Source organism: Opisthocomus hoazin, chromosome 1 (genome assembly GCF_030867145.1).
Source record: "Opisthocomus hoazin isolate bOpiHoa1 chromosome 1, bOpiHoa1.hap1, whole genome shotgun sequence".
NCBI lineage: Eukaryota > Metazoa > Chordata > Aves > Opisthocomiformes > Opisthocomidae > Opisthocomus > Opisthocomus hoazin.
The window spans coordinates 117,073,821-117,086,502 of record NC_134414.1 but is presented as its reverse complement, the minus strand read 5'-3'; the positions used below and the strand labels follow the sequence as shown (position 1 = coordinate 117,086,502).

Below are 12,682 nucleotides of genomic sequence, written 5' to 3'. Positions count from 1 at the left end.
AAAAAGAAAAAGGGCAAAACATTAAACACACTGTCAGATATATCAGGATCTGAAAAGGCAACTGCAAATTCTGAAGTCTCTTTCCCACGGAAGAAATTGATCTGACAACATAAGCTTCATCAGTCAATCGATATTCTCAATACCAAAAATATTTACTGAATTGAGCACACTGAGCTACCAGAGCTTTGTACTTGCTTACTTCTGGAGGTGCGCTGAGGCTGGCACAAGTTCCGATCCCGCTGACATACATAAAGACCAAAGGCACAAAGTCCTAAATATAATTCCTATGAAAATCCCAGGTGATGTTAACCAAGAGGGTGTGCCCACAGCTCCATTAAGTAAAGGCTAACTCTCCCCTGAGAAGCATATAACCCATCCTAATAGCATAGATGATCTGTGAAGAAAAGTGCCACTGTAAGACATATTACATGAAGATGATCAGTCACTCCTAATCCAGGATGTATACTTTGCTAGGTTTGGCTATTGGACTTGCTGGTCTTCTCTGAGTACATGTCGATCCGTCTAGCTGAGCGCAGGTAAGCAAGTTGTGCCTTCCCTCTCTCTATAGAGAATACGATAGGGGCCCTACCCTTACCTCAGACTGGAATAATCTGAGGTAATTTTGCATTATACCAAATACAAAGAGATCTATGAAATACTAAATACAGACAGATCGACACCTTATGATGAAGGTTGATGTTAAAAGCACATTGGCCAAAATAGCAACTAGAAATAAAATATCAAAGCCCCTCTGGCGTACTTGAGTGATGCTCCACTAATCATCTAGAACAACTTCAGAAATGATCTAAGGATCTGAAACATCCTAAATACGTGTGTGTCTGAGAGATGTCTTAAAATACTGATCTCTTTTAAAAGAGACTTAAATCTCTGAAAGAGTGAATCTGGGTATATAGCATAAGAGAAACCAATGTGTACTTGCTTTGGAAGGCAACCAAGTCCAGAGTCTCAAAGCTTATTCCAATAAAGTGTTGAACATGCCTTTTTCTATCTGTGATACCATAGGTGATTGTAACATACGACAGATTTTTTTAACAAATGTTTCTGGATGTTGCATTTTTTGATGATTTAATCCCATTACCACAATTTTGACTCATTTCCATAGAAATACAAATTTTCGTTCTCAAAAGAAAGCTGATTTTTGCATTGTAATTTTTTGCTTCTTCTTTATAACTTCTGAAAATCTTTCCCTTGCTAGTTAAAAGATACTCACCACAAACCTTGGCTGCCTGCTCCTACACAGAGACATAATGCAGAACTGTAACATGAAGTAGCTGATCAACTGGACACCAACTATTCTAGGTACTCTATCAGTTAAGGAAAGAGTTTTGTGGAAAACACTAAATTTGTATGCTTAGCATGCGAATATTCATTTATATTCTGAATGGACAGGCTGGGCGCATTTCATTATTTCCTAGGATAAATATTTATTGTGCTTAATTTGGGCAAGAGACTAATTTGGAAAATGCTGTTTCTACTTATCAGCTTTTAAAAATAATCCGTGTGTCATAAATACACTGCAAATTTAACATGACAAAAATTGTGGTTTTAGTCAGTTCTGTGTCTGTGAGATGGGACTACGGTGCACTATACAGCAAATAAAAATAAAAGAACAAGAGAATATGCTTCAAAGACAAGTATTGGAAAGAGGGAGATATATTTAAATGTACTGGTGTCTCTCCATTTTCAGACACTCTGGCAGTGAGTCAGTACCCAGCACAAAAATAAAAGCAACAGATCCATACCAATGCTGTTCAAAGGCAATAACTCAAAACTGTAGCTTATGTTTGATACTTCACTTAGGATTGTTCCTCAGCAATTCCATATCATAGACATAGTAATAAAATGATATTAGACTTGCTTCTGTTTCTTTTCTAAGGATTGGGAATATAAATCTACTTTCCAACAGTTAACGCTTTATTATTTCATCTATTACTTGTCCCTTAGTGCCTTGGTCTTAATTATTCAACTTGCTCTGCCATAAGGAATAGATGAGAAATAGCATATGGAAACAATATTTGTGTCACAAAAATTTAGAAGTAATGAAATAAAATATATAACTAATTAAAATTTTGCTTACGATGATATGACATTTTATTTTGGTAATTTCTTTTAGACTGTTACAGCAGGATTAGAAATGATGAAAGCAACAGTGTTTCAATTAACTTGAGAGATTGCAAAGGACTCTGCATATTTATATTGGGATTTAAGTCTTCTGTGTACATCTGACAAGCTGACCAATATGAAGGCCTTTCATGAAAATTACTGTATGTATAAAAGTTTTAAATTATTCATATGAAAAAACGAAATGATCAACAAAACCACTGGATAATTAATGAAGTTGTCATCTTGACAAGACTAATAATAAGCTTCTCCTTGATAAATCATCAGTGATTTCTCTGCTCTAATCACAAAAGCAATTCTACTGTATGTTTACAAGCTAGTGGAATAGAAATATTAAAACTTAAAGTCAGTGAGTTGAGTTTTGCCGATAGTTTGTTGATTTAACATGATTTCATGTAATTAGTTACTAAGTCAGCAGGTAGCTGTTATGGATGTGAATTTACCAGCAAAAACCTGTCACGGTTCAGTGTACAAGGAAAATAATTTTTTTCCTGATAATATTTTTAGGAAAAATACTAAGAATCAGAAGAAACCGCAGCAGCAGTAAGAAGACGCTTGTACCTACTAAATCTAGTACCACTGTAATGGGCTAAATGATCTGTGGGTTTCTTATTCTTTAATTAAAGCCTCTGTTGGTTTAATCATACAGCATCACAGTAATAATGCTGCACTAGACAGATGAAGACAAAGGACATTAGCATAAGTCTACTGCAAGTCAGATACTGCAGCACAGCCCTGTCAGACCTCATTTATATCGCTTTATCTGACCCTCCTGCATCCTCCGCCTCTACTTCTGATGGCAATGTTTTAAAATTCCTTCAAATCTTTTGCAGAACATGCTATGAAAAGGAGTTTGCACCTGTAGGAGGAGTCTTGACAGACAGAGGCTTAGTGTAAAGATTCTATCTTCTTATTAACACCTGGAATGAGCAGAAGCCGATGAAAACCAACAAAATATTGTTGGATCTTTTTCCAGATGCATGAACTCTGGTGATAGAAAAGACTTGTGTTTTCTTTCCTGTCTTGGTGTAAGAACTGCCTGTTCAATGAGGGAGGGTGATTTCTCTGTAACGTTAAATACATTCATTTTAAAAATTATTATAAAAAACAGATGCCTTCGCAGGGATAGAGCAGATCAATGCAAGACAGAAACCTGGTGAAACACTACCGAAGAAATCCTCAACAGGATTTGATTGGTTTGTGTGTATTAACAAAAGCTACATACATTTAATTTGCAAGTCTCGTATCTATGTTTCTTCAGAGTTTCTGGAATAAACGTCTGTTGCCGATCCAACCTTCTCTCAAAACAGAGATGTACAACACCCTGTCTTCAGACTTTGCCTTCTCTAGTGTTTTTTTTCTCACTCATACTCACAGAGTAGTATCATGGTATCATCTGTGATTCTGCTTTTCTGATAGTCTATGCAGGAAGTATAGTTGGATAATTTTAACATTTTACAGTAAGAACCATCTCTCTGAAATAGTTAGGCTGTCACCTCATTTTGTCAAAATACTGAAACAATAGACCTTGAAACTGCTTACCGCGTCATTCCAACCTGTAAATTGTAAGTAGGATTGGGCAGCAGTGGTAGGATATGTGGAATACCCTATACTGTTCTTCTTCCCCATTCTTTGGTAAACTGCTCTTTGTTCACACTCAACCAGCATTAGGAGTATCCCATACATACAGAGAGCAGTATATATTTCTTAACTGCATACTCTGTCACTGGTTCTGCAGGGTAATTAGGCATGCCGGCATGGCTCCCTGCCCTTCCATGACTTGGGACTGCCCGGCTGAGGCTGACAGGGCACCTCATCCCCGCAGGAGCAGGAGGCAAGCCAGAGCCCCTTCCACAAGACAAAGTGGCCACACGGCATTACTGGAGGTAATCCTCTCCCCAAAGAGCTGTTCTCGGGGGTCGGTAGCAGCCCGCTGGGGTCAGCATGCCCTCCTGCTCCTGCCTGCCAGTGCAGTGGAGCCCAACAGAGGCATGTCTCTCTCTTAAGAGGCTGGGAAGGTGGGAAGCAGGCATCGGCTTGCTCCCTCCCTTGCTTGTTTCACTCGTGCTTAGTCGCTTTGCCCCTTGGTGTTCGTCATGGGGAACTGAGATACAGCCACAGCTCAGAGCATTCTGACACTGGAGGGCAAAGCAATGACAGCTTCAGGTGCGTGGGGCTGACTCACGATTGCTGAACCCTTCTGATTTCAGCAGAGTGACAATACACAGGATTGAAACAATGCATTGGTGGATCAAGCTTTGTGTCTTTAAATAATAAAGGAAAAGAAATAAGAAACAGTCCCAGTACTCTTTTAGTTGACTGTGGGCACTTATTTTCACATGAAGTCTGAAAACCATAAACCCTCTGGGCATTAGTATTTCCATTTTGTTATTATAGATAAGAAGGTTAGGAGAGCAAAAGCAGTATATTCCAAATATTTCCCAATACAAAAAAATTTAAACTTTGCAACATGTTGTTTAAAGATAGCTTGTTAAAAATGGAGCTTAATGTCTTTCTCATTGATGGAAGTCGTGCCAAGATTTTAACTTCTTCCACTAAACCACCTAAGATGAAGTCAGGACTGCAGAACCCAAAGTACTATCACTGCAGGCACTACAGATGCTCTCTGTGCTGTCCCAGGAACATCTGCTGCTTTCTTCTGGGTAAAAATATGTTGTTTATAACTTGTCTTCTGTCTACCCGGAGGCAGTGATGGTTCTCCATTCCTTTTTTAACTCTTACATGGCGAGTTTCATGGCCTCATCTAGTCCACACCAGTAGCTGCACCGTAGTGCGCTCACGAATCGTGCGAGCAGTTGCAGACCACCATTGGTATGTGTGATTTATCAGTGCTTCTTCGCACAGCAGAATACTAGGTAGACTTTTTTCAACATTCAAACAGAAAATTCATAGCTTGTTACAACAAGGGAAATCCCAAATCCTTTCTGGGTGCTTTTGGAAACTGAAGGAAAATCGGCTTCCGATTAAGAGGAGCTCTAACTAGGGAGAGAAGCAACCAGACGGCTGCTGCTGCACGTGCCGACCGGGATCTCGGCACCAAGACCCTAGAGATGTTTTGGGAACAGGGGTGGGAGCACAGATGCATTTAGCTTCCTACCTGGTAAGCTGCCACGTACAGATTAACAGCTACGATCTCACCAGACTGAAAAGAAGTAATATGGGGAAATTTTGTTGCTGCTTTATGGAGAGGAACCTGTTCCTCAGATTATTGTCTCAGTTTCTATTCTTGCGACTGGATCTGAGTTCTGGGATTTGAAATGACCCTATTATCAGACTCAAAAGCAATATCAATTTTTTTTTGTAAGTATACTGTAAAAATTATGTTGGGTACATGCATTTATAATGCTCATTCTTCTGAAACTTAAATATGAAAATACACTGTAATGTATTTAGAGGGAGGTAAAAGAATCTTAGCAACGTCATCGTGTTGGTCCTTCTTTGTGGTATCGGGCCATCCAGTTGCAATTGAGAAACAGTTAAAGCACCTTTTGCTTGGGTATTTCTTCAAGTTTATTTGTGAAAACATATTCTAAGCATGTACATTAAATGTGATAGCTTGGCATTGCATTGGCAAATCTAATTCCCTGTCATTTGGATCCCAGATTTCACGACATCTTATGCTCCGCTTTTACGAAAAGCCAAAGGGAGTGCTTTTGTCAAGTGAGAAGGAATGATATGCGGGGAGACAGACGGTGGAGAATGCATAGCTGGATGACTTTTTCGGAGGTAGAGTGCAGGGATTAGGGTGTGGGGGTTGTTTTTTTTTTTTACAAAGTGCAGAGGACTAACAAACCCCGCCATTTCAAGTTCTCTGTATTTCTTATACAAAATAATAGTTTCCTGACTGCCATGAGACAGCATACTAAAGTGTGAAAATACTGTAGCAGCTGTGGTGGCAACACATGTCATTTCTGTGCATACGCTGAGATTTTTCTCATGAGACTCTTAAACATATGCAGTGAAGCATTCAATACACTCAGTTAATATCTAACAGTAATTCCTGCATGTGTTCATGTACTAGACTGGTAATGTCTGAAATGACTGCCAGCTTTTACAAATAAAAGATAGGTATGACAACATCCTGCTAGGATTGGTATATCCCAGTCAAACTAAAAGGCCTGATTTTGTTTTTATAATCATCTTTTGGCATTCCTTATGGAGGAAGTAATTAATACACCCAGGCAGGAGGAGGACTGTCTCATGGGATACACAATCCTTTTGTAACTTGATTCAATTATTTTTTTCTAGCTATACTTCTTCAGTAAATTCTCTACCTTCTCTTCCTTGTGTTGTTATCAACTAAAAAAAATGATGAGAGAAAAAAGAATGAAGCAAAATGACAATGACATTGTCAGTGTGACTGTAAATTTTATGTTGAAAATTCACCCTTCTTCTCGTTAAGTCAATTCCTGCTGGAAAAGGGCAGCTGATCCTAGACAATAGTCAGCAAGCTCCGTTTGTCTGTTCTTTCACTGGAACACATGCTAGTGAGATGGATGATTAAAATCTTACAAACTCTAGTCTTCTCCCTAGATTCAAACTCTGCTTTTGTTTGTCAGCCTTCACAGCATTTCCGAACAAAACCAAGATGATTGTAGCAGAAACAAATGAAAGCTAAACCTTGTGCTGAGTGCCACCCTCTCCTAAACCAGTGAGAGAGAGGATGGGGGGTAACCACATGGTTCACAGTTGAAGGTAGGACACACCTAAACTCTCCAGGAGTAACGGTGTCACCGAACTCAGTATTTGGCTCTACCATCACAGTTTTTTAATTGCTTTTTAGAAATCTTATGGTAACCCTTGCTCTGTGCCAAATCATCTTCTGACAAAAAAATGTCAGATCCAGCATTAAAGATGAAAAATAATTTAAACTTCTATCCCTTGCATTCACTTTTCTGTCTCCACTCAGAAATTTTGCGCTTTACAGCCATGTTCTCATGCCTGCAACTGTGTTGGTCCCACCGCATCCAGAGTTAGACTTGAGCCTGTAATCTATTTAACTTCAGTTGATTTTAAAACAGAGAAAATTATTGCTGGCTTGAGTTTATATACGTCACCATGTATTTCAATCTATTTTGCAGCTAGGATTAAATGCATTTCATTATCTTAAATAATTCAACAGTATTCTTCTTGCGGTATTTTTTAAAAAGAACAAAAAACAAGTATTCAAACTTTGCAATTATAAAAAACCTCCTAAAATATTTCTCCTGTACTAAAGAGCGGGCAAGTAACTGCTAAATCTAAAAATAACGTACTGTGATGGGACTGAACTGTCATTTTTCTGATTTAAATTTATAAAAATCCACATGTAGTATAAATGCTTATCATGTTGAATTGATGCCCTTCCATTCACACCACAAAGGATACAGAGACCTTGATCACACTTCTAGTACCCTCTATAGATATGCATATTTCATATGAATGGAAAAAAATCTAATTTTTATATTAAACAACCAACTAAGTATGGATGGTCATGATCCAGAAAACAGCAGTTAAGTGTTTTAATAAGATGCTATAATATTTGGCATTAATCTTTCAACTAGGTCTGCACAACAGAAACTCATGTGTCTGTGTTGAGAACCACCAAAATCAGGAAGGCTCTGAGCAAAGTGACATGCAAGGGTGTCCATTGCTGGCTGGTTCAGGCTATAAGACTTAAGCATTCAGTGGTAAAATCACAGCGAATACCATTGTTGCAGCCACACTTCTTTAATAAAAATATACTTTGATTATCTAGCATGTCTGCCAACCATCTGTGAATTGATCAGGGTTATAGAAAAATGAGGGAAAACTGAGACGTCTATGAAAGCCCACTTTAAAAGCCATAAAAATATTAGGTCAAATTTTAGTTCTGTCTGATTTTTTGAGCTTGAAAAGCCCCCTTGGTTTCGGTGGAGCTATACTGATTTTCATCTGCTATATATCCATTCCTTAGTATACACAAAACTTCTGTTACTGGTCTGCATTTCTGTCTTCTAAAGCTGAAACTTTTTTTAAAAAAAAACCACAACAAAATCCAAACAAAAGACATCCTGCTGAAGCCACTGAAAGTACAATTACTACTTTACCTTAAATGTTTATCATTAAAAATTTAAATGCTACTATTAAATTTTACAATAAGGTTGGATTTGTATAAACATACTTCTGCCTAGAAAGAAGTTCAAATTTTTTTTTTATTGTTTGTAGATGAATCATAGTTAGAAAAGGGTACTCACTAAATCCTGGAATTTTAGCCATGCATTTTTGGGGATTTAGTGGGCAGCTACAGGATAAAATAATATTCTTTCTTGGCATTCAGTCTTGGAAGAAAATAAAACATTTCAACATAAGGATGTCAAAACAAATGTCACAACCAAAACTGATAGTGGTTTTGTAATCATTCTATATATTTCATTGTCATGCTACATTTCTGAAGGGTTTGTGAGGAATGCAACTGAATGGCAAACTGAGCGCCGTCTATGAAAAATCAATTATTTTGATTGGATTTTTAAAAGGCATTTCAATATGGTACCATTGCACATCACTTATGAGGCTTGAAACTCACCGGAGCACAGCATTTCCCATTTAGCAAGCCAAGAATACATCTTATGGACTGTAGAAAAGTATTTTACTGCATATGCAACTACAGTTTTCAGCTGGGAGAGAGGATTGTTGATCTAATTCACAGCCATCTCCTTGGAATGGTTCCAGCCTTCGTAAAAGGTTCTTCCCCAAGCCTGCACATCACCTGGAGCTCACACGAGCTCCCAAATCAGGTTCATAGTTCTGTGTACACATGCACAAGTGCTATTTTTCCTGTCAGCCACCCTATTGAAAAAATTGATTATTCATAGACAGATTTTTCACTGGCATGGTGTACACTAGACACAACCCACATATGTTTTTGCAGGAAGAAGATCAAGGTATAAATAGTTTGCAGAGAGATACATTTCCTTTTTGACAGGGATTTTAAGATTCAGGATAAGCTGAGTCCACATAAAAAACAGGAGAGGGCTAATGAAGGTCAAGCTCTGAAATACCCAGCCTGAAGTATATATAGGAATTGAAATAAGAAGATGTCATAAACAGTATTTGATAGTCAATAAAGGATTAGCATTCAGATTCTGCAATTCACTGTCTCCAGCTCCTAGATATTAGAGCAATAAATCTTGCAAGTATTAAAATATATGTAAATGTGGCCTTATTTTCTTCATAGGTATTGCACCCTTGAAGTTCACGTTTTCAAGCTCACTGTAATCATTAGAAGTAGGTAGTTACTGAAAGAATAGATTTTCACATAGCTACAAGCCCTTAGAGATTTCAGGAAAATACCAGGTTCTGCAAGACTCGTGACAGAACCGCTGGAACCTGGCTTGTGTAGGAAACGTGCAGAACAACATCCAAACCCCTGTTATTTCAGGAGGCCATATCATAGAATCTGTTCAAAAATAGGATTAATCTCGATCTTAAAGCTAATTAACTTTTTGCCCCTGTGACTCCCCTTGGGAGACTTTATCTTCCAGCATCTCGTGACTCTGCCACTTAAACACTTAATTTTCACCATACACTGATCTGCAGCCATTTTATACCTAACTACTTCGCTAGAGATATTTTCCCTTAGCTTTTTTTCCCATTTTGTTTTTCCTGTTGCGGCAGGTATAGACAGCAATATGAAAGCCTAATTTTTTTTTCATGTTGTCTAAGACAATATCCTTCATTTTCCTCTCTTATAACATTCGCCATTCCTAGTCACTCTGGTAGCTTTACTCTGTATCTCTCCTAGTCTGACTTTCCTTATTTTGAAGCTGTATGAAGAGGACTGTACATTGTGTTGCAGTGAGACCCTACCAGTGCCCTGTACGATGGCAGAAATACCTGTCTGCTAGTAGGATACCTAGTCACCTCCTAGGGCTGTTTTTCCCAGGGCTATATCACATTGGTAGCTCATATATCCTGGTGTTGCTCAGAGGAATCAGAGACTTGTCTTCCTCAGATACTTCCTTCTTATCACAGATTATGCAGGTCTTTCCATGTAACAACTTTGTCAAGAGGAATTTTTTCTAGTACATTTTTATTTTTAATACTGAAAATATTAAAATATTAAATAATGTTGATTCTAATACTTGAAGAACCCCACTGATGAATGTATGATTCTTCTAATTTACCAGTTAATACTTGCCTTTCATTCAGTTTCTAACAGCTTTGTGATTGCTCTGCTAAATCCCTGTCTTCTCATGCTTCACTAATTACATTATATCAAATGTTTTAGTGAATCCAAATAAAAGATGCAAGCATTTAATAGAACTCCATTTATAAAATTGTTATGTACAATACTTCCACATAACTTTTACTATCTTTTCCCCTTAATGTTTTGTATTTCGTATTTTTTTAAATCTAAATTTGTTCCAGAACCTCAAGTATATTGAGATGCAGCCAGCAGGCCTGTTTACTTTCATGTCTCCCCTATTGAGGTCTTGGTTATTCACAATTTATCTGCTCACAGAAGTTAATCTCCTTCATTTTTCAAAATTTGTCTCTCTGAAGTTGTTAATCCTTCCATTTAATATTGACTGAGTGAATTAACAATTGCCCAACTAGATACTACGGTGGCAACTGTCACTGAAAATAAAATATTTTTAAAATAAAACCTATAGAACTGATTGACAATTTAGTGAAGAAATCTGTTGGCTGCTGCTTGCAAGCATAAGTGGGTTACCATCACTTTTAATAGTAGCAGGATACAATACATTTCAGGAACGTCAAGATATTTCACTGACATACTGGAATGAAACAGTTCCCAATATTTATCTTACTAATAACACTACAGATGATTCATGTCTGTATTACGATCTGTCCTGTGAGAAACACCAAAAACTTTCCTCCCACTATGCTTCCCCAAAGCATTCTTGATGTTAAAGAGATTCTGTTTTATTCATCCTTCCCACTACTCCACATTCACTAATGTAATTTTTTACTGCAACACATTTCTTTATTTCTGTCTTCCCTAACAGCACATCATGTACCTTATCTTTATTTCCCCTCAAGATATCCCTACAATACAGCACGACTGTGGCAAATCTGACTTATTCTGGCCTTCAGAGCTGAAATCTCTTCTTGGGTTGCTTACAAACACAACTCAGCTAGACAACAAGCCTTGGTTGCTAGTTTTGGGGCTTTTTTCAAAAAAAGTTGCCCCCTGAGCAGCAGCATTAATGAAGCCCCATACTTTAGGATTTTTGTCTTTTACTTTGCCCCACTTCCCTGACTGTCTACCTCCTGAGGACCAGACACCAACTAAAAAAGTACCGGACCCGGAAGCGCACAGATAAACGAGCAAGACAACCTCCCACACCCAGCACATTTCATTCACTAGTTCACGCAGAGTATGGACATAATGGTCCTTCCACACAAAGTCGACTTCACCCTTCTGATCCCACCTGAAATCCTGCATCCTAAATTCAAGTTTTGGCCTTCTGTTTTTCAGACTATGATCAGAAAAAATTTTTGGTAAGTTTTTCTGACCTAGTTTTCTAGGGGGTATAGGCAGAGCACTTCAACTCTCCATTTTATTTATCCAGCTACTGATCCAGTAAATTTAGATAAAATAAAAAGAAAGTGCTACCTTAAACTCATTTTCTCTTCTTGTATCCTAAACTAGATGCAGAGATTATGCAGTCACTGCTGAATTTCTCCTCTCATTCCTTAAATTAGAGCTCTTCTTATCAAAAACACAGAATTTGGCAGTAATGCTAAATCTTTAGATATCCGTCAGAAATTATCAGTTTAATCAGAGATTAAGAGAACTATCTTGTAAGAGAATATAGTGCCATTGGGATTTACCAGCGAGAATTAATTATGATACAAATTGTGTTAAATGACATTGGGAGTCCTAAACTTCATATTTCTATGTTGGAAAAAATAGTAACACCAAAAGATTACATTCTTAAAAACTCTCAAGTGAATAAGAACAAATAGCAAGCTCGGATATACGTTTGAAGTATATCTTCAGAAGAAAATATATTAGCATTGACTGCCTCTGAAAGTTACTTTCTGAATGACCTCTGGAGCATGTCTGCTACTGAAAATAGTTAAGTAAATGTCATCCAGAAAATGGCACCATTACAGAAAGGTATTATACATACAGTGAGACAGATGCATATTAGTCGCTAATACTACACCCCTGCTTATAGCTTCAGAGGTGAGAAGAGCTCCCATGCAGAGTAAACGTGCCTCATCTTTGCTGAGTGCAGCAAAGACCTCTCATTTACCGTGTGGATGTGGGAATGGCTTCTGTAAAGACAGCCTCATTGCTTGCACCAGCTTTTTACCAACCTTCCAGGGGTTCCTTAGCAGCACCAGTTCAGGCGGCAGAAAGGTATTCCACTAGGTATCTTTCGAGGAAGGAAAAGTGAGCTGTTTAAGGACTGTCCTATTTAAAGATGCTTATGTTTCCAGGCCCCAGGATTTCTCCAAGGGGTGCAGAGTGATGCATTATGCTGTGCAGCTTATTTGGCCTTATTTTACTCTGCTATGAAAGAGG

General features: G+C 37.9%; 1 protein-coding gene across 14 annotated transcripts in view; it reads right to left on the bottom strand.

The window, feature by feature from the left end:
* Positions 1 to 12,682, bottom strand: part of ROBO2 (roundabout guidance receptor 2) — a 1,133,103-nt gene that overhangs the window by 758,035 nt on the left and 362,386 nt on the right. The window lies entirely within an intron of this gene.